This window comes from Pogonomyrmex barbatus, unplaced genomic scaffold (assembly GCF_055798465.1).
Source record: "Pogonomyrmex barbatus isolate J1 unplaced genomic scaffold, ASM5579846v1 scaffold16, whole genome shotgun sequence".
NCBI classification, from domain to species: domain Eukaryota; kingdom Metazoa; phylum Arthropoda; class Insecta; order Hymenoptera; family Formicidae; genus Pogonomyrmex; species Pogonomyrmex barbatus.
Window position 1 is genome coordinate 3,638,833 of NW_028297112.1, and position 26,053 is coordinate 3,664,885.

General features: G+C 34.7%; 1 protein-coding gene and 1 long non-coding RNA gene across 4 annotated transcripts in view; one reads left to right on the forward strand and one right to left on the reverse strand.

The window, feature by feature from the left end:
- Nucleotides 1-15,721, reverse strand: part of LOC105425791 (latrophilin Cirl) — a 305,513-nt gene extending 289,792 nt beyond the window's left edge. The window contains 1 exon segment of the mRNA XM_011636718.3: nucleotides 15,425-15,721. The gene's annotated coding sequence lies outside the window, so the exon portion shown is untranslated.
- Nucleotides 15,722-15,746: 25 nt separating this feature from the next.
- Nucleotides 15,747-26,053, forward strand: part of LOC148937133 (uncharacterized) — a 205,996-nt gene continuing 195,689 nt past the window's right edge. Inside the window, exons 1-2 of one of the 3 annotated variants that reach the window (XR_016138616.1) lie at nucleotides 15,747-16,327; nucleotides 17,714-17,788. This is a non-coding gene — a long non-coding RNA (uncharacterized LOC148937133). Of the gene's footprint in view, nucleotides 16,328-17,432; nucleotides 17,789-26,053 lie in introns of those variants that run through there. The other 2 variants (XR_016138615.1, XR_016138613.1) reach the window with 2 other exon arrangements.

The window sequence follows — 26,053 nt, forward strand, 5'->3', positions numbered from 1 at the left end:
CGCTTAATGTAAAGCCGGCCTTATCTTTTACGCGATTTAAGAGGCTTGTAACTGCACGTAATCACGCAGCACGCGTACACGCTTTCCTTCCCTCCGGAATCCGTTGAAATGCCCGCTTCTTTCCACTACGGACTTAACCTACGCCCTGCAATCACCCCAACTACCGCGGATACGCAACGACCCTTTTATTACCTCTTTACACTTTCATGAGTCACGTTATGGAAATGTAACTCTAATAATGATATTCATATTTTCAGTTGCATTTTCATAAATTCAATTAATCGATAATATACGTAATAAAAAATTGAATTGAAAAGAGAGAGAGAGAGAACGAATTATTAAAAAAATTATTATAATTTGATTCTCGTTCTGTTTTAATCAAGATCGGCATTATTAGATTGTTGTTGCATTTATCGCTATTTATTTCCATTCGCGTTCCACGGAGATTGGGCAAAGCGCGATTTCGCACTTTGTGAACCTCACAGAGGTGAACAATATCACACTTCGCCCGACTCCCAGAACTAGAACAACTTCCCTGGAAGATATGTAAATGCGGACTACGCTAAACAAGGAACGTTAGCGGTCTGGTTTACGGAATATAGACGTCTGCGCTTTGGTCCGTGCGGATTAGCCGATCTCCGCGCTGATCTCCGTCGCGAGGAAGCGGGGAAAATTTATGCGGTGGAATTCACGCGGTCCACGCTTAACGGCGCCAAGCGCGCGTTGACAGTTCGGTAATGGAGCCAGCGAATTCGGCGCAAGATTCAACGGCGACGACGTCTGGTATGGACGTATCTCGCCAGTCGATATTGCCTTTCGGCGACCTGAAAGAGCGGTGTCGGCGTGTCGGTGCGCGCGGAAAACGCCGAAGGTTGTGTGTCGCTCGCTCGGTGCAGCTGCATTCACGTCGAAAGCCACTTTGCCACGGGGCGCGGTGGCGTTCGCGACATAAAGTGCGGCGCTGAGCGTGTTATCGCGCGGCACGCAATATCGCAACTTCTCCTCGAAACTAGAGTGAAATTAATCTTTTCTCTGCTTAATGATACGTGCGGCTGGTGCGAATGCAAATTACGACGGCGCACTGCAAAATTGAATTTATAAGGAATATAAGTTTCTGTAGTTTGCGTTATTTACATATAATATCGCAGATTTCAGGAATGAGAGAGTTATAAAATATGACCTTGCAATTTTTAGCCTACAAGCCTAATGAATGAATTATATTATATTTAATTTTTAATTTTAGATACTAAAAATATTACGCAGTTTTCCTTTTGATAGGAGTACACCACCAAATATTTTAAACCAAATTCTAATAAAAATTTAATTAATAATGTGTAAAATATTCCACGCGTCTCGATAAACAATTCAAAAGAGCAACTATGTAAAGGGAACCGTGAAATCCTCTCAATCAAATTTTTTTAACGCACGCTTTTAATTACACTCGTATCGCCTAACAAAAACTAGATTTGTTTTCACTGCGTTTAATTTGAGCAGGATCTATCGCTCGATGCAGGTCGTTTTTGATGGGATTCATGCGTAAATGCATTTTTATATATTGCAGAATCCTAACTTTACTAGACGTTACTCATACTGGTGGGTGTAACAAATCGCTCAATCTCTCTCCCTCTTCCCCTCCCCCTTCTTTCTCTTTCTCTCTTTCTCCAATGCTTGAGGATTAAAGCCTTTGACGTGCAACTCGATGACACATTGCACATTGTGATTAGCGCCTGGCTTATCACACGCGAGTGTGACAAAATCCATTGAATATCCCGCTGTGAATTCGTTTATCAATATCCCGCTAATACAGTCTGATAGTCAGTGATAATCCATCTTTCCTCGACTCTATAAAACTTTTCATCCTAAAAACTTAATTTGTAGAAAAAAATGTTATTCTAGAATATACGTAAGGTGATCAAATCATCGTTCACAAGTAACAATACTTTAGAGTTTTTAGGAATTCATTCGGATTTCTCGTTTTCACGTAAGATAAATTTTTCATGATAAGATGGGAAGCAAAGCAGATAAAAAGAGTAAATACTGAGTCGATAGCCGAGTAATGTCACATACCTAACTTCGTCTTCGTGAATTGCTCACCATTCATTCTCGAGATCGAACCATTGGAAACGTGTGCAAACGCGTGCAGAAAGAATTGCTGTTGCAAAAGAAAGAGAGAGAGAGAGAGAGAGAGAGAGAGAGAGAGAGAGAGAGAAAAGGAGAGAGAGAGAGATAGCGGGGAGGAATACAAGACAGAAAGAAAGCCGAGGCGAACCGAGTAACCTGGCCAAAGGATGCAAAACTTCCGAAAAGGAACACCAGGAAAGCGTGAAGTGCGCCAATCACGGAGCCGTTATTGGCGGCAATTATGATAATAGCATACCTCGAGCGAGAACGGTCCTGCGCGCGGGCGTGTACGCTCAGTAATGTGCATGTGAATGTAGCGTGCATATACACATACGTATATACGGGGTGTTCGGCAATTATCTATCTTTCATCTTTTATCGATTTGTTAGACGTACGTATTGCTTTTATTTTAAAAATCTTTATTTTAAAAACTGAATATGAAAATTAATCACATAAATTAGAAATAAGACAGTCATGTCGCATTCATGGTTTTAAGAATGTAAATAAATTATACGCGTTTCAAATTTATCTCAAGGTAGACTACTCCAATAAAATTAAACTAATTACAATCATATATTTAATGCTGCAAATTAAAAATCGATAACTCGGCTTATAATTATTATGTGAAATTAATGTAGTCAAATTTAAATATTTTTTTAGATAATTATATAATTTATTTTTCAATGTCTAGCGGCTAAATATATGATACATAATTTCCTTATCAGAAATATAATATTAAAAATATTATCTCAGAACATATTTTTAATCAATCTCATTCAAACTATTTTATTGGATCAGGCTACAAGATAAAAACCTAAGTCATTCTAAAAGAATTCTATCGAATATATTGGATTAGATAGGAAATTGAATAATGCATTATATATTGAAAAAGCAATGCCGTTTTCACAAGCCACCCAATATACGCGATGTGGCAACGAGACGTTCGGAGAAGAAGAGAATGCCGTAGGCTCGCGAAATACCGGTCTCTATTAATCATGTAAACGGTTTATCGCGGGTAAGAATATTACTGGCTGCGATAATTACGCGTAAATTACGAAAAAGCGCGGAATACGTGAATTGCGTTGTAGCCCCGCAAAGGCGGTGAGGACGCGCGCGTTTTCACACGAAACAGCTGTTTTTTTAAGGGTGAGATTAGGTAAGCGAGCATTTTATTATCACCCCTCCCGTGACAAACCGATAAGGATACGAACGGATAGATTAGGGATACACGCGCGAACTTGTACTTGCTGTAAAACAATTCTAGATAAATGTAATCGTGAAGGGGATCAAATACTGGTGACTTTTGCCAGAAGAAGGAAATAATATAATTTACGACAGAAACAGCTTTCGCCTCGTCTATTATTAACTTTGATTTCTAGACAATTTTTTTATAACAGAAGATTACTTCATCGTTTAAATAAATAAATGCTTTTATTCGCTTCATGGTATCATCCTTTTTAATATCGCATGTCCACCTAAATTAAATGTTTCGTATCACGAAACAATGTTTACGAGATAGCGTGACGAGCATCGACATTGCATAATTACGACACTTCAATATTATATTCAAGTTTCTATAAATTTTCAATCTTATTGACTTACTCGTATACATATATTACATATCTCACTTCTCCTATTTTTTCATATATACATTTATTATAAACAAACTTCGTGTCGCACGAATGTAAATGTAATATTTATACGCTGCCCCTGTATCACGCAAAGTTCGCGAAAATGTTTCAATTCGAGTTTCGACCATCCTCCCCCCCGAAAGAAAAAAAAAAAAAAAAAATAATATCAATGTATCACAGCGGACAGTTCGCGCAACGGGCCATTCGCGAATAATCGTAGGCTTCACGAAATCTTGCGGAGCCATCCAGGACCGAGTTAATTACACGTCACGCGGGGCACTATCGCGAATAGTTTCGTGCTTCTAATTGGACACGTGTAGTTATTTGCTCGGCGAACGCCGGGCGTATACGTGCGCTACAAAGTATACACGTACACGCACGCGAGTTACAACAGGCGTCGCGAAACGACGGCGAGGCCTTCCATACGCGCCTATAGGCGCTCCATAAAAGCGCGCGGACACCATAACTCCGCGAGCACGCCACCCACGTACGCGCGCGCACGCCGATAAGAGAAGGAAGAAAGAGCGTATACATGCCCCGCACCCACCATACGTGCACCCGTACACAAGCATGGCTCGCACACGTACACATATACACACACACATACACATACCAGAATCGACCGAAGCTAACCCCACAAAGTTGCAGCGAAAGGTTTTGCGTTAGATATGCAGAAACGCGCGCACCATCGCTTTACCGCGGTTTGCCGGACGATTTAGCAACCCCGCGATCGCTCCGCGTCGTGGCTTTCGCATAAGAAGACTAATTAATTAAGCTATTTTGGCTCGAAAGCACTGATCTATGACAGAGGAACGGATAATTTATTTAAATGAACGGCTAAATGGAATTGATTCTATGTATCTGATTCGGAAGAATCCTCAAAATGGTTTGCATCACTCTAATTCATTCGAGTCTGTCAAATATTCATTTATATGGCGTTTTTTCTCTTTTAATCAACGGAAACTCTTTCTAAAATTTATAGAGAACTCTAGAACTCTTCGGAGGGGGCAATTAGAACTATGTTTATTTATTACAATTTTTAAAAAAGTGGGGCCAAAAGGTGAGAGGTTAATTAATTTTTCTTCATTTATTTTTAGCGCTGTATTAATTATTTTACAGCTTCAACGTAGCACAATTATATTTTGCAAAATTAGCATTAGAAAAAATATAAAAAATTTTGAAAATAAAAGGATTGTAAAATTACATTATCTATAATGTAGATCGTTACTTATATAACATGAGTTTACATTTTACCAGGAAAAGCATAAAGTTGCAAATGCAAGAAATATCAAGCAAACATAAAAATAGCGTGTATGTTAAAAATGTAAATGCACTCGATGTAAAAATATGCCGCAGCCTAAGATCTATCGCACGATATCTTGTATACCCTTCAGCGCGTTACCGCAAGTTGCATGCTACGCAATTGAATTTCTATTATACCAAATGCAAGCTTTCTGACATCAAATCGGTCAAGGACATGCAAATATACTGTGCTTATTTCATGCATAACGCATTATTTTCTCCTGAATAATAAATATAACGCACTTTTGCTTCTTCATTGATTTTCTCCGATTTTCTCGTCTCTTATATCACTTTTAAAACAAGTGTTTTCAAAAATGTCAATTGCATTAACAAGTATAATTAAGAAATCCGCGATTTAAATAATTGATTTTCTATTTTTATCGAAGAAATAGCTTATATTTAGTTATTAAAAAACTAACTTTGAATAAATTTCTATAAGACAATATAAATTTTAATATTTTAATATTTAATATTATTAATTTTCAGAGTGAGATTAAACATTGACCCTTTCGTTGACAGTAGATATCGATCATTCGGGGCACTTTGATGACAAACTGATAAGCTATCTCGGTAATATAATAACTCCAAGTGCCGCGATAAACTGAATAAAATTTCGATAATCCCACGCTGAAATTCTTAAATGATGTATATAATTCAACATAGCGAAGTCGTTAAGATTTTCTTGTTATAATCCATGCGATTGCGAAAATAAACTCACGCTTGAACGATCATTTATTATCGTGATATGCTGATATGCTGATTATTTCATAACACGCATTTTGCGAGCGCAAATTGATTTCATCGATCCATTTCTCCACGTCTAGTTATGTAATTTTGACATTTGAATAGGATTTATAATTTATCGTAGAAATGTAGTTTTAATAAGAAATATTGAATATTACATTCTAACGAGAGATACAATTATTTCATATCGCAATTTTTTCATACTTTTCAGCGGAATCTAGAAAAACAATATAAAATACGTTAGTTAAATATACATCATGTAATTTGTCGTGGATAAAACAAAGATACACTTCGCTTTGACAAGACTATATAATTTAAAGCGTCGTATGATACTATAAAAATAAAAAAAGTAAACATTTAAAAAACAAATAAACATGGCGATCGCGGATGTGTGTTTTCGACCTTAATCGTAGCAATTTTTCTGCTATTACTAAGTTTATCGGCACGCTATTAAACATTTTGTCTTCAAGGATGCTCCTTTTATTGCTTATCCCTCCTTCATTCTCCCTTCCTAGTTATAATCGTGACACGTATTCTGTAACATGTTCGCAACACGGTTTCCTCGCGAGGCAAGTGCATTTTTCTAAGGCATCATAAATCATCCAACCGTCCATCATCTCATAACGTCAGGCTACAAATTACGCGACCCGCAACGGGAGAAACTCGTACGATATCGGCTGCGATAATGCGAGTGTGGAGCAACGTACCGCGCGAAAAGTATTCCTCGATCCGCTATGATCATGGGAATTGATCCGCGAACGGAGAAATTTTATCCCCGAGCCTGTAATTTCGCGGAAACTTCCGCGATTCGGTATGCGGTTTTTCCCGCACGCGTATCCCTTCATTTCCGATTCGACGTGACGATTGACGGTGCCCTCACGACGAAGCGAATATAGAGTAAGATGTATAATCATTAACACTTACATTTTCTTTTTTCATTATTACTCTAATTTCATAGTAGAGCTTTTCGAACGACGTGTAATACATCTTAAAGCTGAATACAACACAAAGATTTGCGTTTACTCCTTCCCAACATTATTCCGTTAATTAACATTCGTGCCCGACGCATTATTATTATATCTTGACCTGAATATATCACATGTCAGTCTATCGAAAGTTAATAAACTATGTTTGACTTTTTAAGCGATTGCTTTGTACATCATCATAGCTTCGATAATAGATCTAACAAACTATGTATATCTAAATATATATTAATTTGTTTATTAATAAGAAAGTTAATTAATTTGCATAATTGTATGATGACAAAATGGATAAAGCAAACTCTTGCCGAACTGTTATCATAAGTTATTCGGTATAGCGAATGCTCTTGTTCATTACGTGTCCTGTAAAAGCTTGCGGAAGTTTGTTTATCGTTGGAATGTCAATATCTATACCAACGCCATCCTTTCTTTACTGCTTATCCAGCCTTAGACAATGAACAGCTTTGGTGTTCCCATGAACAGATAGACAGAGGATGAAGGGTACGGGGGACGGGGGAAGAGGAGAGCAAAAGAAGGAGAAGGGAGCAGGGCGGAGGGCGGCAATTACGCGTAATTCGCAGGTGTTGTGAGAAAATGGCGGTCACGGATGTGTTTTCGACCTTAATCGCGGCAATTTTTCTGCCATTACTAAGTTTATCGGCACAGCTCTCGCTCGCCCGACACGACCAGCGGCCGGCGCGCGATTTTTTTTTTTTTATTACGATCATGCTCAATCCAGCCTGGTTCGCGCAAGAATAGGAAAGACGCGCAAGAAACAGCCGTTGCGGCTTCATTGCACTCATTAATCTTGAAAGCAGAGGAACCGTTGCATAATAAATCCGCTCGTTACTGAAAACGACAAAATTCGCGATAATCTAAAATGAAAAGGCCATTATATGCCAATGCAATAAACTTATTTATACAGCACTGACGATTTCTAAATAACATGGTGATAAAAATTAAAGTCTATATACTTTTTTATTAATCAAATATAGAAAAAGAAACTTGCTAGAGTTCATCTCACATCAAAGTCAAAATATATTATCTCATCTACGTATACCTGAATGATAAAAAAATAGTGTAAATTAAATTTCAAAATTATATAATATCTAGTGAATTAAATTTCAAAATTATATGATATCTAAAATGAGTTAAATTATAATAAAACATGTTTAAATTTTACAATTAATTTTACATGTTTCTTTCTCAAAATTTTAAATAAATTCTCCAATTTATAAAAGACAAAACATTAAATTTTTATTTTGTAACAATAATTAATTTTCAATTTGTAAACACATTTCCAAATTATTTAAATCAATAATTTCCGCACTAAAAAGGCGGATCAGCTTATTTTTTAATTAAACGCCTATATCTTTTCTATCTTTTTCTATTCTCGACTTATCGATCCAAGTCTCTCGTGTGTCAAAGCGATATTAAAACGCTATCCGTTTTCCGGGCAATGAAGTAAATATGTCGGAGGCGATGTAGAAATACGATCAGCCGAGACCATGTTCAGGTATTTTCCGTTTCCCCGTATATCTTCGCCACTTGCACCCGTTTCTCAACTTTTTCATCACGAATGTCCTCTGCATGTTTCATAAGGATCCCGCGCGAAAGTGTAAAAACCGGAATCGGCAATGGGACTACGAAATAAATGAAGCAGTAAAGTGAAATTCGCGATGTGACATTCTCGACAGGATCGTTTACGAAAATCTTGAAAATATTGGCAATTGGAGAATGGAAAGATATATAAAAATAACTCAAATATATTCTAAATATATTAATATGATATATTCTAAATATATTATATTAATATGAAACAGTGTAATAGTGAGTTATTTATATAAACTATAGAATACTAAAAATTTTTGTTCTTCTTGTATAAAATCATTTGTATGTGTTTATATATCTATTACTCTCAACACTTCAATCAGTATTACTAACATATCGCAGCGCTATTTTTCTCTTTTTTTATACGCACTTAACTATTTATTTATAGAAGATTATCAATAATATATAATTTGAAATAACATATTAATTATAAATTGTTACATTATAATTGTTATATACCAAGCAATCATTTTTCTTAAAAATAAAAATATTCATTTTGGTTTATTAGCAACATCATGTTTCCTAGAATATGATTTATTGCGCGCATTTTGCTGACTATCATTAATTAATGAAATTGTACTAATGTCTAAAAAAATAAAATACACCGACAATATAGTATGCGTTTCACGTGCCAGAAAATTTTTCGTGAGATATTCGAGGAGTTTGTCAAAAAGTCGAGTTATGCGTGTCAGCTTTGTTCCCATGACTCTTTGTTCACGAATGAGAATTATTGTAGTTTTTCGCACATACATAAAAAGACCGCAAAAATTGTCTTTTTTCGTAAGCTACTATAAATTCCATTTGAAAAATAGTTTGAGATCATCAGTCTCAAAGACTGAATAGTTTGCCTGTACATTTAGAAGTAACTGTTTATAAAATCTAGTAAAATATATTTGTTAAAACAAACAAAGAGTTTTTAGATTAAAAAATTTTGAATTTGAAAATCGCCATTCGTAAAAAGACGAATAGCTGAATGCAGATGAATGGAAAACAAACGTCAACAATGTTTTAAATAATCGGCTTTGAATTTTCATTAATAAAAAAGAACTTATCAAATACTATACAAATATTTCATATATATTATAAAGAATATAAAAATATTCATAAAAAATGATTTTATGATTTTACTGTTTTGAAAAGTTTCATGTTTTTTTAATCATGACAAAAAATTATAACTTTATTATAAAATTCATTGTTAAGCAACTCCATTTACAACTTTATCTCGCTATTACTAGGTCAATAGCACATTTCTCGCATGTTGAGAATTCGCTCGTTCTATTCGGTCAACTATCACCGACAAAACTCGCGGGAATGATCCTGCATTTTTTGTAGCACGTCATACAAACGTATGCCATATGGCATATGTGTTCTTCCCATCCTTCTCTTTTCGAAGGATTAATGATATCAGAAAAGGGCAACTGGGGTAAGAGACGTCGAACAACATGAGAGACATTTATTCCAACACTTATCCACCAGTCATCTGTCATAAAACAATTACCACTAGTTCGCGATAAAATTCGATTGAGATAACAGGTGATTTTAATGATTTAGACTTTTAATGGAAATTATTCTGAGAAAATGTATATTATAATTTTAAAATAATAACTAATGTCTTAACTCTTATTAGGCAAATTTCATAATAATAATTTCGATATTACATTTCGTTTTCATACATTTTTAATAAAAGCATTTATTCCAAGAATTTCATAAAATAATTACAATGCAATTTTAAAAACAACTGTCGTGTAAAATGAGTGAAGGCTACTTTAATATTGCACATGACATAAATCGTATCAAGTGCAATTGTATCAAGTGATATGAGTACATAAATAACAAAATATATATTAGCTGATTAATCTTTTCAATAAACAAAACAGAAAAAAATATTAAATTTTAATAACAATATCTCATATAACAACAAATAATTCTGCAAATTATTTCCTCCTACCTTTTCTATCTTATTAACATAAATTATAAAGTCGCTAAAATCTTGTCACTTTGCACTAGTCTAAAATTCCTTATCTTCGTTTCTCATACGTTTCATAGAGGTGCATCTTATTAAATAAATTACAAAAAAAAAACTCACGAAAAAATAACTGCCATTTCATCTATCGCATTATGTCCATCACAATTAGTCGGGGATTAAGAGGCGACCGGTGCCTGAATGACATCGACAAGCCGCAAAATGTTACGCAAGTGTTGTGTGCGTGCATTGCGTGCGCGACGGACGACGCCGACATAACGGGACGAGTCCTAATCGCTCCGCGCCCATCCAATATTGATATAAATGAATCATCAGGCGCTCCCCTCGAACCCCGACTTCTCTATCACGAATGCCGGCACCTAAATTTCAAGAAACTTCGCGCCGAAGTACCGCCACGACGGCGGTAACTTATTCCGCACGCTCGCGCGACGCCGCGATGTTCCCTTAAGTTTCGTTGCCTTGAGTTCAACGTTGATTTACGCATACACGATCGAAACTATATATTGCGCCGAATGTGGATTTCCGCAACACAAACCAGATTTTATCCGTCGCGTTTCCCATTGCGAAATGAAGCGAGGATATATATACGCTTACAATTTCCCTAATCGCTCCCAGATTTGCGCAGGTACGTTTACATTGTTCCCTTTCTGCGCTCGTGGAGAAGTCCCGACTCTGGAAATGGATGAGAAAATGGACATTTTCTGACGCGATCGTAGAATGGCTGCGCTTAAAATCAAGTGGACCCTGCGATAAATTGTCTCCAGTCTCCTCTTTCACTTTTATTTTTAAACGGAAAGGATTGTATTTCAAGAAAAGAAGATGACAGTTTTAGCAGAATGAGAAAGTACTCTCTGCTCCTCGCACACACAGTATATATTTTTTTATACTATATATTAGAGGAGTTTCGCAAAAGAAATACGAAAACGGATATTTTCAAATTGTCGTCAACTCACATGTCAACGACAAGATAATTAAAGTTTCAGAATAAATATTCAAAAAGATCAAAGTATATCCTACAAAAAATTACATTGACTATGCTGGCATTCGTTACATTCTTTATCGAATCTATATGAAAAAATAGTCTATAAATCTGCATACTATACAAATTATTTCCCTTCTTAATCAATGTTTTTTCAATATCGCGTCATCAAAACGGCATGCTGCCAAGCTGCAAATGAGAAATTACTTACGAACAGACTAGCCGATGACCGGCGCGTGGACTTTCGTGTAAACAGACTAGTTGGTATTCTCGGGGTAACGTGCACGCGCGCTTTGAGCATTGACTTGTAAAACGAGACCAAACAGGAGGTCTTCCCGCGGGACACGTCAAAGCCTTCCGTCGCTACCGGTAATCTTTGGCTTAATGACACGACATCGCGACGCTTGCGTCGCCTCACGAATTATCCTTAGAAATTCAGAGCAGCTCGGTAGTCGCAAATTCAAGCCTCGAAATGCACAAGTATCTTCATTCGCCGTCTATGCGATCTGAATCTTTTTAAAACTTGATAAACTTGCCGATATGAAGGAGTTACCTCTCCGAGGCATAAAGCGTTTTAAACATTTTTAAAAAAATGTAATTATACTTGCAGAGATATGATTACCGAATGTACGCTAAGACACGAATCTGAGTCACGAGTTATGAATAAGCTGTCATACATGTATCTGAAAGTCACGTTTGAAAACGCAATATGTACCTTAATAATTCTCGAAGACAATGATACTTTGTTATTAACGATGTACACTATTATTTTAAAAAATGCGATGACACATGCACTGCGTTATTAATTATATACTCGCCAGTGACGCACGTACTTTTTTTTTAACTGCGCGTGTCATAGTTAATAACGAATTATAATTAGAAACTGTCATCACAATAAATACCTGGATAAATTGTGATACTGTAAAATGAGATACGAATAAGTAAAATCAATCGCCAAGAATCGAGAATTGCATACTCGCGATTACATCGTTTTCCTTGAATTGACTTTTCCCTTCTATTTTCATTGGTGACAAATCAAATTTCGATGCGAGGAGTTGCTGATTGAAAATCAAAGGCCGCATTTCCGCGCCGCTACCGAGATTTCCCTCTGTCACAAACGTTGCGAAAACGGAGCACGGATTTATTCACGCGTGGAAGGTAAACCTAGCAGCTCGTAGTAGCACACTTGGATTAGAATTGATTTCGATTTTGCATTGTAAATTTGAAAAGAAATCACTGATGGAAAATCGAGGATTGCATTATCATTTTTAAACCGAGTTCTTTTCACATTTTTTTCTTTCCTTTTATGAAAAGTAGAGTGGCAAATATATCCACTTTTAGCAAAAAAACATGTGCACATATATCGTACAATTTTGTATTATATTTGTTTATTACATAACGTTCCATGATATATTAGCACTCATCACTTTTGGCAAATTTTCCCCGCAACACAAATTATTTGATAACCGCACTTTCACAATAAACAAGTTTAAACTTACGCGATTAGCATTTTTTTAATTCATAGTTGCATTTGCAAAACGTTTACAAATATAAATTTTAATGTCACTCTTTCCCTAAGCTCATTGCATTTTTTATTTATAGAATTTTGAGTCCATTTTTCAGAGTTATCAGATATCCGATCGATCGTATCTAATCTCCAATATACATCGTCAATTAAAAATTTATAACATTTGATATTGGAGCTTAAGAATTACTTCCATTATACGTTTATTATCGATTACGTATCGATTATTATTTAAATCTTCCAATAATCTCTCAATTGTTATTTATATGCAAAAATGTTTGCACAATTTCTTATTATATCTACGACGATATAAACTTTTTAAATTTATCATAAACAGAACGTAAACAATAAAACAGACGATTATATCCCGCTATGTCAAATTCAAAATTTTGGTATTTTTTAGGAATTTTTGTGTATTTTGTACCGTTTTGTTGCATTTATATTCTATATACGTGAACATTCTCAATTTAAAACGCGGTTTCATCGATACACATTTTTTATTCGAGCAGATAGAATCGACGATCATATTTTTACGATCTGGCGAATTTAATAATTTGGTCTCTTCACATTTTTGCAGACAAGTTCGAAGCGAGCGAATACATTCGCAGAGGAGAATGATATAGTCACCGATCATATTTTCGCGATCCCATGAATTTTAGAAAATTCGCAGTTCTCCATATTTCCCATGCTCATTACATCCACCGTTATCTAAACTATGCATACGCGTCACACGTTAAAACACACGAGCGTGTTTGTTTTCGCGAGAAACACACTTTTCGCGAGAAAAAAAAACACAGTAAAATCAGCGGTTGCACATTTCTGCAATTCGACAAATTTAAAAAACTCTATTCTGATAATTGCATCCGTCGTTATATAAACCTTTGCATACAGTGCGAATGAAGTATATGAATTTAATGCGGAATCAATGGTGCATATGACATTTTTAGTTTATGCACACAAAAATATGATAAAATTGATGATAGTATTTTCATCCCGATCCCGATTAAAGCCTCGCACATTTTTAATATTTTTTCGTCGACCTCGCTCACCGTTATTCAAATTACTTTACTTGTAAAAATTTAAATCGCATGAAATGTATAATCACACACGTTTGTTAATACATATTTATAACTGAAACATATGCAAGATATGATTAGAACAATGCTATCATTTTCAGTTTCTAGTAATTTCCGTTTTTTTTTTCACGTTGATATATTTATCGCTTTGGCTAGTTTTTTTTTTGCATGACTAATTAATATATTTTAACGTTGACGCGTATTTACAGTTTGCATTCAAAAATTCTCGCACGATCTCGGAAAATTCAGAAGTGCACTTTTCAAGATTTTCCAAGCGACTTTATCGCAAATGCCGTTATCGAAATCTCGCATATCGATTCGAAATGAGCACACCCCTTTGTACGCAAAAAGACGCGTAAAATCAACGATCGTATTTTCGCGATCTCTGATGAATTTAAAAATTTGCTCTTTTGCACGTTTGCCGCAAATCCCGCACGCAACTGATCCGAGCAGCCGTCATTTGTTTTTTCCGTTCGTCCATTTATCTGCTCTGAATATCGGAGCTTGTATCGATATCCGTAACCCGAGTCATAATTCACCGCGTTCGCCGACAATTTTGGTTGCGAACGAAAATTCGGAAGCGGAATTTTTCAAGGAGAACAATGCAAAAGTATTAAAAACACACGTATTCGCGTTTAAAAAAAATCTGATTCCCGCGCGTGACGGAATTTGTTAAATTAAAAAAAATCCTCCATGCTTTTCTCACTAATTAGATAATTAAATCGCACACGCGATTGTTATCACGATTGTTTTTCACCAGGCTGATTCTCACACACACATGTACAATCGAATTGATTCGAGACACGAAATTTAGCGCTGCGTATCGACGTAAACAAGAGTGATCCCTTCGTTTCACTAATAAGAACACAGGACGAACACGTGCACAAAAACTACGAAAAAAACTAGTCGTCAAAGTTTACATAAACAGACACACGAAAATCCTCGATTTTCCATCAGCGATTCCTCGATATTCCCACAATATTTCGACGTATTTTCAAGGAGCACAGAGCTGCGCGATGAGCTGCGAAATTGCATCAACAAGATATTTCTCACTTGGTGACCACCTTCCACACGCGAGATCGATCGAAAGATAAGCACCAAAATTCGGAGGTCATATTTCCGCGATCAAGCGATGTCCGAAATCGGAATCGTTGCACCGAAACGAGTCCACGTTAACGGATCAATTTCTGATTTCGGACAACGCTCTCGCACTTTTCCACTTCTCACAGGTTCACAGAACACAAGAATATTTCGTATGCGATCGCACGCGCGTTTCGAATTGTCCATGTTCCGTTCCGTCGGAACCTGTTTCGATCTCGACCATTGTCAATCGAAAACGGGTATTCGGTAGCGGTACTCGGAAAGATTAAACGAATCATCCTCGCGACACGCTTTTGAGAGAAAAATCGAAGAAGCGATCGCAGAAATGCGGTGCCTGATCTGAATTAAAAGCCGTTTTTACGGTACTTACGAGATAAAGGATGCGAAGATTGGCGGGATTGTAGCACATCGCACAGGAGGGTGAAAAATCGAAACCGAACCAAAACTGTCACCGTCACTTTCACACGAAAACACACTCGAGGTCCGAGCCTCGTTACATCCCAATCTCGAAACTTCCAGAAATTTGAGCACGTCGAGTGATATTGGCCGCGGGTCCTCGATCGGGCGATCTCGGCCGAAGCGCGTCCCGCCGACGGCTGCGATCCTCGACTTACGCCCCGTCGAGTCCTGCACTGTCGGCTATCCTTGTAAATCTCTTCAGGTGGATTCTGGGAACGAGTCAGATCCAAGGGCGATTACTGTTACGCGTTCGATTTACGAAATTGTGCAATCGTGATTTCGCGGCACGCCTCGAAAAGGCGCTTTAGTTTCACTGCACCCTGAAGTTGGCCGCGCGAAGCGCCCGTTGCGCTTCACCGCGTCGCACAGGAGACACGAGTCTCCATGACAGAAAATCACGACGAGATGGACGGTGGCAAGTCGACACGACAACGACGACGATGGTGAGGATAACGAAAGCGCGAGTAACCCGTCGCGGCGCGATTACGAGGGGAACAGTAACGCGCAACGACACACTCCCTTCGGCGGCGACGGAGCAACTGAGCGAGCGCAGGGGACGAGAGAGCGTCTCTCCCCACCACACCTGCCGAGCGACTGCGGCGGCAGCAGCGGCGGTCCCCACCACCGGGCACGCGCTCGGCCGTACTCGGCTTCTCTCGTCCGCTATGCTAAACCACTACGAACGAAGCGACCGCGCCGGGCTCATTCGTCTCACCTCGCTCTCAACTACGAGTTGGCTGAAGATGATCTCTCCCTCCGCGCTCGCTCATATGGTGCAGCTCCTTCCAGCGATCATGTAAACGCGTTATACATGGTATTTTCGTTGCGACTGACTCTTGACCATCGCGTTTCATCGCGTGCATTATTCTCGAGTAATGTAGTTAGCGAATCTTTGCGATGATAAGATTGAAGTTATCTAGCAATCCGAGTTGCACCGACAACTTATCTCGAATGAAACTGTAACTTTTGATGTTAATGATAATCTAACTTTGGCGCGCAATGTACATAGACGTACATAGATTTTTCGGATAAGAATATAACACACTTCTAAAATCTATATACAGTCTGCACCAGTCCCTGAACAATCACTGTAAATGAATGTTTAACAAAAATATTAAAAAGATTTCAAAATAATGAATTACAAATTAATTAATATTTCTCATATCTTTCAAATTTTATTTTTTATTGGAAAATGTAATTCTATTATTATTAATTGAAGCATCCAGTCACACTTATATACTTGTATTTTCTACATTTCTCTTTATTAATAAAAACTCATTTTTTTTAAAAGTAATATATGACCTAAAGAACAAATAAATACAGTTATTACACGAAGCGAACAATTTTGCTAAAATCTAAAAATATGGCCAACTACAAATCTGAAAATAATTTAGTTGAACCATAAAAATTATATAAATATGAAATAATATTTTTATAATCTGCTGCAAAGATTTTTAATCTTCTTGCAGCCAATTTATACATCGTACATAGTAATTTTAAAAGCTCAACAAAATTATTTTCAGATCTGTATTTGATCAAATTTTTAGATTTGCCAGCAAAACTGTTCTTTCTGTGTAGTATTGAGTGGTATATTATTTTTTTTTCTATACATACGATATAATTTACAATATACATTGTGAATTTCTTATTTGTTCATTGACTTATTTGTGCAGTGATCCTACATCAGTACCTTTCGTACCTTTTTACTCGTTTTTTTTTTTTAGATAGCTCAAGAAAAATATCTATTTTTATATTAACCTACGATAATATGAAGCATTGTAAAGTCAATTAACAATTATATAATATTAGCCAGCAGCCTAAAATGGCGTTGGCGCACTCTTAACGGCTTGAAACTTAAAAGCTATTTGGGGAAGTCGCGACGAAGTTAGAAATCGCACAATACCGTAAAGTTCGGAATATCCTTCTCGGCAGAACGGCTGAATTCATAGTTTATCGATATCTCACTCCGAGAGAGTAATAGTTGCGATTCGCATTCGCATACTTCGATATCACGTGCGCGATTTACAACGCTTGAATTCGTGACTTCACGTTCAATTCGTGTCAAACGAACGGCTTTCGCTCAGTAAATTCGCTTTCTCCAACTCGATCTCAAGATGATGTAAATGTTCTTATCCATTATCTCCGATATTATAAGAGAAAATAAATGTTAGCGCTTTATTTGTGTGCTGTTTGTTGATAGTGAGTTACCAGTGAAGGTCAGTGTACAGTGAACTTCAACTCCGCATCATTCTACAGCCTCTCATAAACAACTTAGGTGAGTACAGTTTAACCATTACAGTTTAACTGTAAGTTAAAACCATATAAATAATAGATAATAAAATTACGCGAACAAAGATGCATTAAGAAATCTTATGCGTAAAAGAAATTTCATAGTACAGTATTAATGTTTGTTTAGAAAAAAATATTTCGAAAACGAATTATATGAAAAATATTCGATATTTATATTATTTTGTATTTTTTAAAATTTTTCGATCTTTTTATTACATTTTTCTAAATATTTCTTGCTCTTATATTTCCAAATAATTTTTCTTTTATTGTTACATTTGCTTTGTTTAAACGTGAAACTGATAACACAAAGTACTTAATGATATTTATATAAAAACTTCATAAAGATATAGTCAAAAGTGAAAGTTTGTAATAAAAATATATAAGAAAGTATGATAAAATATGAATTAATATATGTTGTAAAGCTCTTTTATGAAATATTATTGGATCAACACGAATCATGCTATTTGTTTATCTGGCTTATCTAATATTTATGTCTCTTGCTTTTCAATATTATTATTAATAAGAATAAAACAACGGCATACAATGGTGAACTATTTTATTAATCATACGAGCGAGAAATAAAGTATTGTTTCCATTGGAAAAATATATATGTTTTTCGCATATATTTCGTATATATATTTTATTTTACAAACAATTATACGTTTACAAGTTTTTATTGTTCTCAACACTACGCTGAAAGTATTAATACCCCATGTTTTAAAAATATTGAAATTTTCCACAACAAGCAGAATAGAAGGACAGGTTTATCTTATCGTGTTGATCTTCAATGTTTATTGTAATGTTTTGTTAACTGTATGAGTCAACTTCAAAATAAGGATACAAGATTTTCGTCCTACTGTTAACCATTCATTTATATTTGAAAAAATTTAATCCTAAATATCATTCTTTTCTTTAAGAAAATTTATTTTAGATAACGTTTTCTCTTTTTCTCTTATTATTTCAACATATATTCAATATTAATACATTCAATATTTTCTCATTATTCCCAAATTAAACAATTAAATTATATATTAGGGTTCTATTTAAGATAAGAATTATTTAAATACAGAGATTTTCATTGAAAAATAAATTATTTTCTTTTTATTGCATAAGATTTTATTATATTAGTAGCAGCAAGAAACTTAATTTCTGAAAAATTTTCACTTTCTGGATTGTTTATAATCGAAATAAAGTTTCGGTATTTGTGAATTGTGCAAACAATTCTAAATGAATCACCATAAAGTATATATCAATTTTAAAAACCTAAACTGTTTTTTCAGTGATGATCGCATGTTTCCGGCAATGAGCAATGCCAAGCGAGATACGATTTCTGCTAATTTACACTTCCGTAATGAATCGTTAACGTGGCGATGGAAGGCGTTTCCGTGTCTCTTCATCCGTCTGTTCGCTGCCATATCAGGAAAATCGTTTAAACCGGCGCGTCCGCCTTCGCGTTTACAATAAATTACCGCGCGAGGTGCAAGTGGCAGACGGGAAATTATCCACGACGAGAAGGAAAACAATCCAAGGGAGAGGTCGCAAACTCCCTCGCATTTAAACGCACGTCTGTCTCGAAAACTGCAAAAAACATCGGGAAGTTTCTGTTGACGTGGACTATACTCCACCTTCGCTTTTCTCACCTTCACTTATCTAACCCTTTGAATGAATTAACAAGTTACCTTTGTTCTTTCAACGAAATGGAAAACAATAGTTTAACAATTCTTACACAATAAACAGAGTAAACAGAGCTAAAATTAAAAAACCAAAAGTATTAAGATTTAAATTGTAACAAGATGTATCAGTTTGGAGATTAAGATCTTATGTTCGTATTTTACTATCTATTCTTACTTCTACTATTTATATTTATTTTATTTTGTCTTTGATCATAGTTAAGCTTTATTATAATTTTAGTCACTTAATTAGAATTCATAAAATGTTTTTATTCGCAATTATTAATTATTCAAAGCATATTGATGCTCGAAATTTTTTTTCAGAAAAATGTTTTGTAGTCTAATCAAATTAGAAATTGTTATTAAAATTAAAATAATATGTCATATAAAGAGAAGAATTTTTTCTTAAATGCTAACAGTATTTTCTAAAAGTTCGATTTTGTTAAACATATATAATTATAGCTCATGTTATATTATATCAGCTGTTTGGAAAAAGGAAGTGATATCGAACGATAAATTTCCATTCTATTCCAAACCCAATATGATGCATGCATGTAATATGCACGTTATTAACTTTATAATAATATACGCTTCGCGTTGTGAGACAAACGCGAGACCAATGATGAAATTTTTAATCAATGCAAATCTTAATATTAATTCTTTAATTGTTGCCTAATATAAAGAATTTATATAAATATCCATGGTAAAGGCTAATAAAAGATTTATTTTACAACGCGAGAAATTTTTAAATTTAATTTAGTAAAAATAGAAATATATTTTTTTAATGTAACAAAAAAAATTTTAATTTAATATATAATATTAAATTATGCATATATGGTATATAAGGGATTTATGAAACTGCGTATAAGTAACGTATAATTAACTCTGTGTTCCTAACGTTCATACATATTGAATTGAACAAAGTTAAACATTGATGATCGTATTGAATAATTTATGATTATCATAATTCTCTGAAATCGCGCGAGGTAAGAAGAGCTCGTAAAATCCATCCAGAACCGCAGCTTGGCGTGACATGTATATTATCACTTCCGAAATTCACTCGACAGTATCTTCCGATGAGAATCAACCGCGAACAAAGAAGCATCCCCTATGCGACAGTATCGTATAAACGACACAGATCGCGATCTACATCGCGGAAGGAGGGCTGATCTCCTCTCGTTCTCGTCGCCGAGGTGTTTCGAGAACGAGTTTACAAAAGAGATGCGTAGCTCCCGTACCCTCCTTCTTCTTCGTCCCCCCCCCGCTAATCCCAAAAGTCCATAAATACTGGAAGGGAGTTTATTCTCCAAAGGGTCGTTTGCAGGATCGCAGTTGTACCCCATGACACGACACCGCGATGACGCTTTAATCCAACGGCGGCCCGAAGCGATGCTCCCTGAAACGTCGTGTGGAATTTGTGGCATCGTTTCGCACGGCCGATAACGCCTCGATAACCACAGCCGCCAAGGTTTGTGAGATGAATTACAAGAAACTCAAATCCTTTAGGAATTCAAATCTATCTTATTTATATATACACCGATTGACTTTAAACGAAAGACGTACAAACAGAGACAAGTCATTTAAAAACTGAGTCCAAGAGTGGAAAGTTTTAGAGTTGTTAAAAAAAAAAAAAAGCATTATGGGACCAGAAAATATTAAAATTTATGTGAAATATATCATACGATAATTATTATAATTTCTCAAATTAAATAGCATATTCTAATAATATACAGCGTATGTAGAATGGTAAAATCCATGTCTCGTACTATAATTTAAATAATTAAATTGAGTAAATTGAATAAAATTGAATAACCGAATAAATGAGATTATTTCCAAATCGTTATATCCAAATCGTTAAAATGATAGATTAAATTTCTGGTAATGATACTTGGAGGATATAAATCCATGTTTCTTATGCTCTCCCATTGTTGCCTAATTAACCGAACAGCCAAATCTTTGTCACGGTTTTCCCTTCGATGTTCGTATGCCTATTTTATCCGCTTCTATCTCGGTGTAAACGATTCGTGCCGGCGATTTCGGACAACACCGAACCCGATGGCAAACGTCAACAGTCGAGGATGCAACGTAAATCTGGATAGGATCGCTCGTGGCGTGTTCCCCAGCGCGCTTTACAGTTCACGAGACCATGACAATTGCCGGCGCGTTACAGTCAGTTCCGCAGCATTAGGGCAGCTGGTCCGGTCGAGATTCCGAGTATGCTCGAAAAGGGACGAAAGGGCGAGAAAGAGCGGGCGGGGGCGTAGGGAGACCGTAGGTGGCCTATTGTCAAACCGAAGTCCGCATTCTCCTTTAACCCTCCGTGCCGCCATTGACTGTCTCTCAGTTCATGCCGACAACGAGGAAACGAGCAGAAACTCAACCGTCCGACGACGGAGTAATGGAGCGATCGAGAATACTTTCCCCGAAATCGCTGGCTACTTCCACCCCGACCGCATTTATTAACCCACCATATTCGACTGTCGTTCGAGAAACAGCGCAGAACGAGGGAACTTACATGATTGCATTGTTATATGAAGAGACCGATGAAATTCTATTGACCTTGCGTCGCAAGCGATTATTCGACAGACATATAATTTTATTTTACATATTAATTATGACAGTTTATTTTAATTTTTAAATCAAAAGTTTCTATCGGAAATTTTTCTATTTTTTTATATATTTATTATAATTTGTGATATCTTTCATTACATCTTTTTTTATATAAATATAAAATTATATAATTATATAAATTTTTATATAAATATAAGTTATATATATTTTTTCATATTTGGCACAACAGAGAGAATATCTATCACATGTGACGCAAGATTAATCCTTGAGGGATAAGCATAATAACTTCTCACAGAGTGAGATGTTTACGTTACATGTTACTCTTATCTATCATGAATATTAATCTTCTAAACACTATTATCTCTTCTCAGCTTATATTTCTTAAATAAATAATGATAAGCTTATATTGATTAAAGCTAAGAGGCCTATCTTCAAGAATATAAAGCACAGGTTCATTTCTTATAAAGAGAGAGAATTGTCGACATTAATTGTAAATATAAATAACTGAATCTTGAAACATTAGTGTAGATTTAAATAAATAGTATAGAATATATAAAACATATATATATATATATATATATATATATATATATATATATAAAACTTCTCTCACGATTCTATAAAATCCCAGAAAAAATCTTCAAAATTATAAAAATGTTTTAAATATATAAAGTAAAAACCAGAGAATGCAGTATCTATAATTAACTTTCTTTAATATTTAAATACGTGATGAAATAACAATAAGTTTTCTGTATTAATATTACAAATTAAAAACTAAGAAAGCATTTTAGTATTAAAATATAAAAATTTTTATTCAAATTAAGGTAATTTCTTAGGTTAAGGTAATTTTTTTCTATAATTTAATACAATTCCAAAAACCTACGTGTATTAAAAAATCATTTATATACTCATATCTTCAGAATTTTTAAATAATAACTTCTTTTAGCTTTATATTGATTTCTAAAAATCGAGTTCGATTTTTGCGTGCTGTGATATTCGGGCTCATTGCCCTCGGAACTGCATTCTAAAGCACCAAGAATCCGTCCCGATAAAGTTTTCCTTTTCACACGGGACTAGGTGCGTTCCATACCAAGCGATGCACACCAGCGGGAGCGGGTTCAATAAAATCGTAAACACGGCAGTTACATGGACAACGTCATAAAGTTGGATGACCCGTGTAACGAAGACGGTTAAATGTTACGCGTGCGAGTACATGTTTCTTCGAGAACCGGACTAATTGTGCACACGGACATTCGAAAAGAAAGAATCAAGACGAAAGCGTGCGAAAAAAAATCTTGTCGACAAGATATTCTGAGAATGCGAGAAAATAGTGCTAATATATAATCCATAGTGACTCTCTCAAGTCTGGTCAAAAGTCCGCTTAATACATTTATTATCAGTTGAATCAAATTAACAATGTTTTTTCCAATAGCAAGCTAAATAGCTTGAAATAGTATATTTATAAATTGATCATAATATATAACGATTATAGTTAATTTCTTTAATATGACAAAGCTAACTATAGTAATAGAAAAAAATCAAAATGAAATGATATCTCGAATAATTTCAGATGGCAACTTTTTGAGCAAATATTTCGGAATAAAATTGTTACCGAAATTGTTATCATACTTTTCTATTACTAACAGTTCGAAACCCAAGTTTAAATTCCTATATATAATAAAATCATTGTCTATGAAAAAAGATTCAATGACAAAGCTCATTTGAGTTGTTTGTTATTTCTTTTCACGATGAGATGTTTGTCATTTCTTCCAGTAATTAAAAATTAATTTTTATTGTGCCAATTTTCTACAATTCTACAAAAATATGATGATGATTTACGATTAATGTTTCGTTATGACGCTTAGATCGAGGTTATAAATTAACCTGCTATTTAATTATAAAAGAATAAGTTAAGTATATGTAAACAAAATTTGCAGTTTTACAGAATAATGTTTTGATATCTAATTTTATGATAATTAAAAAATTAAATTGCTTTTATTATTAAATAAAAATATTTTATAATAATATAAATTTCTATATCAATTTTATCATTATGATCTTACTATCTGTTTTATCTTACACCAAAGTTCAGATATTCATATGTGAGTATTTTTATTTTATTTGATATTCTATATTTATTATAGAAAAGAGAATTCAATAATATTCAATAATATTAGATTATAATTGGGACGTTTTATTTTTATATATTGTCACACATTCATTACTATAGTGAAGAGAATAAAATATTTTGCAAATACTTTATACGTGATGCTTATGTCGAGTTATTTTATTTTTATCTGATTTTGTATGACATAAGCGTGGAAAGAATTTTCTTTGTCGAGAATTTGATGCGCGCGTGTGTTATATAATTGTTTTGTGTTATACAGTTTTCCTTTCGCTTAAAAACGAGAGAAGATGACATCACAGCTATGAAGATGAGTAATGTTATCCAGTTATATTCGTTATCATCAGCTAATATTAGTTTTTGACTAACTAAGATACGTATATGCAATATGTGTGTATGAATATATTTATATACTCACGTAATTTTTCCACGTTATTGTTCTTTCTTTGTAACGTTAACGCGTATCTGTAACATAAAACGACAAGGGTTATTGACATATTATTGCAATAGTTGAGATCAAGAAACAGTAAAGATAGGAAAGATAGTAAAAATAGTAGATACATTTACGTGTTAGTCATACATGCATGTTCACAAAGTACATGCATACACACACGCGCGCGCGCGTGTGTGTTTAAAAATTAAATTCTGAGATACTTTCTAAGTTTATGAATTATTCATCAATTGCAAAAATGATCTTCTATTGTGCAAATATTTGCAAATAAATAATTTTTATTATACGACACAAAGAGAAAAAGATAACAATAGTTATTGCGTACATATATTATGTGAATAATGTCTTTGTCGCGTATGTAACATATATATGTGGATCACTTCACATATTAATTTCGGTTTGAAGAATAGGCCTCTCGCACGGATCCACGAAAGAGTTCGAAAAATGTAGTGAGTCGTCCTCGCATTGCTACTTATATTTATACTCAAACTTGGAAGCTGTTCGCACCAATCAGGGATGATTTCAAATCACATGCCATCCTCGTCGTACCGTCTCCGAGACGTCGAGCTCGGTGCGCTTTACAACACATTTTCGCGAGATTAGAGATGCCGCGCTCCTTTATCTTGCGACCGACGCGTTTTGTTTGACGATAACATTGAGATTACCGCAATGATTCGTCACAACAGTTATTTCGCATATGTTTTGCATTAAAAGTTTATTATTATTATTGTTTATTGGGAAAATTAGTTAATTTTTAAAAACAATATCAATGCCATTTTTTTTTTTTAAATATTGTGGTTATTTAAAATATCAAAATTAATTAATTTAATGACTTCTTAAAAAAGATAGAAAAAGTAATCATAAATCAACTCTACTATTAAATCATGTCGTCTATTAAACTAATATTAAAATCTTTAAAAAAATATCAATCAAGCGATTATATTAATAGTATCCTTATGTAGAATATGTTCGTTTCCTTCGCTCGTGATTTACATCGAAGATGTCGGCATGTTGCACAGATTATAGGCTAAGCTTTTGCATTCGAGGGATTTCGTTAATCCTTTCCCTATATGTAATCCCATTATAGGGCATTTTCCTTACGTTGCGAATATTGCACATACGTCGACTACTGTACGTTCTTCGAAGTTCTACGAATCTTCGAATTAATTATACATTCGTCCGTTTAAAATTAACATGATAATACAATCTTTTATAGAAAAATTTCATTTAATGTAGTTGTATTATTAAATAATATAATTAATGCAATATTAAAAATAAAAATAGATCTTGCTTAATAAGTCTAGATTAATATTATCAAGCGTGAGAAAAAATAAAGTTGCATTTTATCAAAATATTTTAAGAAAGACACATACGTTGGTATCTTTCTTTTTGCTGAAATAAATCTTAAATAAAACATTTATCAATAATTTTGGT